Below are 6,756 nucleotides of genomic sequence, written 5' to 3' on the forward strand. Positions count from 1 at the left end.
TCCACGAGGGAGAAAGAAGGGATAAAGCCTTGCTTAGTGACATCAAAAAAGGATGAGGTGAGGATTGTGCTAGCTAAAACGACTTTGTTGATGAAAAATCCTCCATAAAAAATACTATACGATTTTATAAATTTGAAAATTGTAATAGATAATCTAAAATTCAAAAAACTGATTAAAAAACCATCAAATTATCTTAATAAAATTTAAAATTGTAGTATAACATCTGCAATTGAAAAACGATCAACATCAAATTTCAAGCAATCAAGCACTATTGGAAAGAAAAGACAAATATTCATTGTCATACAAACACACATATGAAGTGTATATAAGGGAGAGAGCCCTACGGTGGTGAGAGTTATGTTTGCACTTTCCAAAATTTGTCTTAAATATTTCAATTTTTTTTTATTTTGTACAATTGCTTACTTTTCAAGTCCCCTACTTAAAAAAATGAGTTTTAAGTTCATATGATCAAATATGATGCCACATTACATGCTTTTTTAAGTCAATGTGTCAAAAATGAGTTTTAAGTTCATATGATCAAATATGATGCCACATCACATGCTTTTTTTAGTCAAGTTGTCATGGTCCCAAAAAATAAAGACCCATAGCTGTGCACTAAGTCATGTTTATTGGTGTGGTGATGTGCACCACATAATTGATTGATTTTTCAAATTTAATGGAACCTTTTTGGAGATAAGAATTGACATGACATTTTTTCGACACTTTTAGACTGCACTAATAGATGAACTTTGTCCAACTACTATCCCAATTATTTGAGGGTGGACCCTATAAAGAATAAAAATGTCAAATATCCTCTGCCATACAAAGGAATATATTAAATGTACCCATTCTCTTGGCAAAGCGACAACACTCTCCCTTTATATTAGGCCCACTTTTTTTGGGCTTCCGTAAACCTAATATAGATACAACAACGTGACAATTTAAAACGCTGTAGACATGCCGTAAACTCACAATTTTAATGACGACCTAATTTTCATGAGAAAAATGTCGCGAAATTTTAGGGGACAATCATATAAGGATTTGAACCTAAAAATGCACTATAACCTATATTAGAAGACATTCTTAATAGACAAATCCAAATAATACATCTTTTTAGTACCCTTCCAACAAGCTGAAATACAGGCATCCCGATCAGTGGCGGGAAATCTTTAATAATACGAGACAAAATTGAACAATGGAAAATTTGCAGACGACGTTATGAAGGTGACATGTTAGACAAAAAATTGAAGAGTCTGCAAGAGTGTTTTGAAATATATGGAAGCACTGATGGAAGATATTAGAAATATGTTCCAGTCTATGGAGAATGGGAAACTAAACCCATCTGCATATGACACTGCATGGATAGCCAGAATAGCATCCATTGACAACCCTTCCCAACCTCAGTTTCCACAAACGCTGAACTGGATTGTCTGCAATCAATTGAGTGATGGATCTTGGGGAGGAGAATCATTTTACATGCTACATGATAGACTTCTTATTACTCTTTCATATGTCATTGCACTTAGAACATGAAAGGTGGGAGAAACGCAGTGCAAAAGGGTGAGATACATCATACATATCTCAAATGTTTTTTTTGATAAAATATTAGATTATATCTTTCTAATTACTTATTTCTTAGACACAATTAGAAACTTTTGTTCAAATCCAATTTTGAATTGACGAAGTTTTTTCCTCGTGCTTGTTTGCAGGAATTGATTTTGTTAACTCTCAAACCTCGCTCTCTTTAGATGGAAGAGGGTATGGCAATCAGCCAAGTGGATTTGTGATTCTCTTTTCTTCTTTGTTGAAGGAAGCTAATGCTCTAGGTCTGGGTATTTCCAATGAATTACCATTCATTAAAAGAATTCTTGCAATCAGGGAAGCTCAGCTTAAAGAGTAAGTGAAATAAATCTAGGAGCTTTGACAATTCCGTTTTTGACATTTAAAGTCTGAAATGAAATGATTTATTTTCCTTCTAAAATCAGGGTTGATATGGGTATTTTATATAACCTACCGACATCTCTTTTGCTTTCATTGGAGGGATTACAAGAGGTTATAGATTGGAGAAGAGTATTGAAGCTCCATTCAAAGGATGGATACATGTTAGGCTCCCTAGCATCCACTGCCTGTCTTTTTATACACACAGGAGACAAAATATTTCTGGAATTCATTAACTTTGTTGTCACAATTTGTGGAGACTACGGTAAGATCATATATATATATATATATATATATATATATTAATCTTCTTCCGTTTAAAACATGGATTGAAGTTTGATATAATCTTCTCATTGATTCATTTTATAGAACAATGCATAATTAATTCTATAAAGTTAGCTACAGCATTTATCATGGGTAAGTGGCTGATTAAGAAGATAAGATAGGCTGAGGTTAAATCCATGGTCGACGGAAGTAAGATAATCACTATATCAAATATTGGCAACATAAATAACTAAAGGAAGATAATCACTATATCACGTAATCTTATCTCACTCTATTATGACAGTACCTTGTGTTTATCCTTCTGATCTCCATGAACGCCTTCTTGCCGTCGATACTGTTGAACGTCTGGGAATTGGTCGCTATTTCAAAGAGGAAATCAAACATGCATTGGATTATGTATACAGATCTCTCCTTTTAATCTTTTTGTCCTTTTATCTATAAGGAAACTTCAGGAGAAAAATATTACACATGCATGTTATTCTTATTAGAACTGAAAGTAAAATAATTTGATTCACCAATCTTACGAATTATATTTCTCGCATAGATTTTGGACTAATAGAGGGATCGGAAGTGGAAGAAATGATACCATTGTAAATGTCAATGATACAGCTATGGGCTTTAGGATCCTGAGATTGCATGGCTATGATGTATCTGCAGGTAAAGATGGTAATTATTGGTTTACTATACTGCAATTTGATATATAAAACATCTATATTGGCTGTGATGTATCTTACAGCCTACGGAGAAATGGTTTTGGATTTAACATCTATATTTTTTCAATTTTGTATTTCCAAGGTTTTAACATCACTAGCAACATTTGAGTAATCTTACAGAAGTATTATATCTAAGCATCCAATCAAGATAAGTGTAACTGCTAAGCTCGAATGCCTTCAATTTATTCTCACTGCATGCAATAAACAATTAGTAGCTGTTAATGTGTCTTGCAGAGGTTCTGAAAATTTTTAAAAATGAGAAAGGAGAGTTCTTTAGTTTTGCTGACAAAAAGCACAGAGGGGTTGAAGATATGTTAAGTCTCTATAAATGCTAATGAAAGAAGCAAAATCCTTCACAGCAAGTTACCTGCGAGATCTTCTTGAAACGAAGCATTGTTTTGCTATTGCAAGAGATGTCAGTGGATCTTTTGCTGTAAGTTTTATTGTAACTGCTCATCAATAATTAGATGGGCATATATTGATTACAATTTGTTTTATACGTTAAAAAGTTATATTTCTAGAAGCTTTCAAGTGAAACAAGTTTACTTACAGATGGACTACGATTTGAAATATGGATTCCATCGGAGTTTGCCCAGACTAGAGGCAAGATTTTAATAGAAGGCTTGTGGCTTTCAAATAAAACTTCGTTAGCGAAGACCTTCTATAGGTAAGCTTCTATTACTCAGCCAGCAGCCTTCATGTACGAAGTATGTAAAATCTTTTATTTTAACAAGAGTTAAGTTTAAATGTATGAATTTTTTACAGTTCATAATAAATTAATTTGATGGTTTTTTTGGATTTAATCATATAATCAAATTTTTCATATATATTTCATATCATGTTGCATGATCGATCATCAGGATGAGTTATTTAGAAAATGATCTGAAACGTTGAAAAAAATAATGATCGTTTTTTCTTTTCAATTCCAGAATTATATAATAGATATTTGGATGAAGTGTAGAAATCTATTAGTACTTATCTCTTTCTTATGATGAATCTTGAAACATAATCCTAAACATTATGAAAAATTGGTCACCCTATCAAATCCAAAAATCATCAAGTTAGTATTTAAGATTTTTATTAAATTCATTCATTTATAAAAGTTTGTATATAAAACTTAAACTAAAAATAGGTGACAATACTAGCTGAGTGAACTTCAGATTTTTTTATTAAATTTAAGAATGATTTTACTATTCACATCCAACTTACGCCTATTTAAATTTTTATGTTTTTTCACAATTGTTTTGCATATTACAAATAATTTAGTTTTTCTATTGGCATACTTATGAAAAACAATTTAATTATCATATGCAGGTTGCCTTATATGAACAATGAAAAGTATCTTGAGCTGGCTAAATTGGACTTCAATGCAGTACAGTCCATACACCAAAAAGAGCTTCAGCAAGTCCATAAGTATTGTTTTCTTATTTTAATAAAAGTATTGTTTTATTACAAATAATTTAACAATTTAATTAGTAGTTTTAAGTTGATAAGATCAATTTTAATACAGGTGGTGGATAGAATCTGGCTTTAGGGAGTTGAAATTTACTCGGGAGAGGCATATAGAGACATATTTCGTGGTGGCAGCTGGTATGTTTGAACCTGAATATGGTGACTGTAGAATTGCAACTATAAAAGTTGGTGGTCTTATCGTTGTTCTTGATGACCTATATGATATATATAGTTCTTATGAAGAGATTATGTTATTCAACAAAGCATTTTGACAAGTATATTTCGAAAAGAGTTTTGTGATATTTATAGAGAACTCATTTGAAGGTCCAAAATAATTGGCTAGTTGTTACTATCATGTTTGTTTATTTTTATTTTTTAATTATATTTAAATTTAAAAGTCACATGTTTGAAAATTGAATATTCATAATTCATATAATATTTAAGTTATTAATTTTAGCTAAATGGTAAGGTTTAAATTTAATATTTGGATTGTCTAATCAAATTTGCATTATAATGTATTTTGCTAAGAAAATTGTATTTAAGTTTTTATTAAAATTTCATTATTATAATGTAGTTTTGGAAGTAAAATAATGCTATGGTTGAGCTTAGTAAAAAGTATCACTATTATGTTTCCTTGATCTTGTAGGTGGGATTTAAATATGTTAGATGACATGTCAGAGCATATAAAAATAAGCTTCGTTAGCTGAGAAAGCATATAAGGTGCAAGGCATGAAATGCTCGGATACTTAAAAAAAGTGGTATGTATGTTATAAAAATTGAAATTATTTATCTAAATTTCATCAAACATAAAATTTATAAGGTGGCAATTATATGGTAGTGGAAGGTTCAACTTGAAGCTTTCACCAAAGAAGCAGAGTGGTCTAAGCATAAGCATGTTCCTGGATGGGACGAGTACATAACAATATCCAAAGTTTCAGTGGGGTTTGGTACAAGTATTCTCACTTCCATCCATTTAATGGGAGAAGTCATTACTGATAATATTCTATGCCAAATTGATGAGAGATCAAAATCTCATTGTCTTGTGTGCCTATCTGCTAGGCTAGTCAATGATACCAAAATATTCAAGGTAATGCATTATTATCCTATGTAATACAATGTGTCGAATGTAAAAATTTATCTAATGTATAAAGCAAACTAGGAATGAAAGGGAAAATCATGAATCCTTGTACTAATTAGAATTTAAACAAACAGACAATGAAATAATACAAATAAGAAATAGGAATGTAAAATATATTAATCAAAACTCCCTATTCTGTGATCGCATATATGTTCCATTTCTCTTCTCTTCTTTGTGGTATGATAGCTCTCAGATATCGCGCTAGCAACCTGCAATTGACTCAAAGATTCGAAGTTCGTTATTGTTGAGAATAGAGATTGAATGCTCCATTTATAGATAATTGGAGAAGATTGATTGAAAGGTGGAACAGATTGATCAAGAGGTGGAACTTAGGTGAGCTGACATGAAGATTGATAGTTGAACTGTTGATTTGGAAGTGAAACAGAATAGATTGAATAGATTAATTGAGTCAAATGATTGAGAAAAATCTAACCGAGGGAAGAAAAAGAATGATTGGAGGAAATAAAGAGGATGACAAAGAAAAAATTATTTAGAAAAAGCTAACTAAAAGATAGAAATAGGAATTGAAGAGATAATTGAATTAATTAATTAATTGATTGGATTAATTAATTTAGATGTAATAGTTAAGTGATTGAAAGTTTTTTGAATTCTTTTTGGAAGAAAGCGAAGTGGAAGATAGAAATAGGAATTGGAAAGATAATGATTTAATTAATTAATTGATTGAATCAATTAATTTAGCATGTGCCTGCACTTTGACATAGATCTTCAATTTAATATTTACATGAGATTTATTCAAATAATTGAATTTATTTTAAATTCAATTGAGTATTAGAATATATTTAAAACTTGACTTTGATTTTTGAAATCATGCACATGTATTTAAATTTGGAAGAAATTAGAAGAATTAATCAGTTAATTAAATAATTTAAAGAAACTATTGAATTATTTAGAAATTGAAGAATTAATGAGATTAAATGAAATTAGAAGAATTAATTAATTATTTAAATAATAAAGATTATTTAAATTAAAGGATTAAATCACAATTAATTAAATAATAAATATTTAATTAATATTGAGAAAAGGGTTGAAAGATTAATTGATTAGAAATAGAAATTGAAAATGGAATTTATTTAAACAATAAAGATTATTTAAATTAGGGAATTAAATGGTTAACATAATTAAATAATTAAAGAATTATTTAATCAATTAGACGAATAATTAGTACATGATCATTGAGATAGTTTTTGGTGTCTACATTTGCCCCTCTTT

General features: G+C 29.9%; 1 pseudogene; it reads left to right on the forward strand.

Moving 5' to 3' along the window:
• Positions 1 to 1,275: 1,275 nt before the first annotated feature.
• Positions 1,276 to 4,660, forward strand: LOC131041508 (bifunctional levopimaradiene synthase, chloroplastic-like; annotated as a pseudogene).
• Positions 4,661 to 6,756: the final 2,096 nt, after the last annotated feature.

Source organism: Cryptomeria japonica, chromosome 7 (assembly GCF_030272615.1).
Source record: "Cryptomeria japonica chromosome 7, Sugi_1.0, whole genome shotgun sequence".
NCBI classification, from domain to species: Eukaryota; Viridiplantae; Streptophyta; class Pinopsida; order Cupressales; family Cupressaceae; genus Cryptomeria; species Cryptomeria japonica.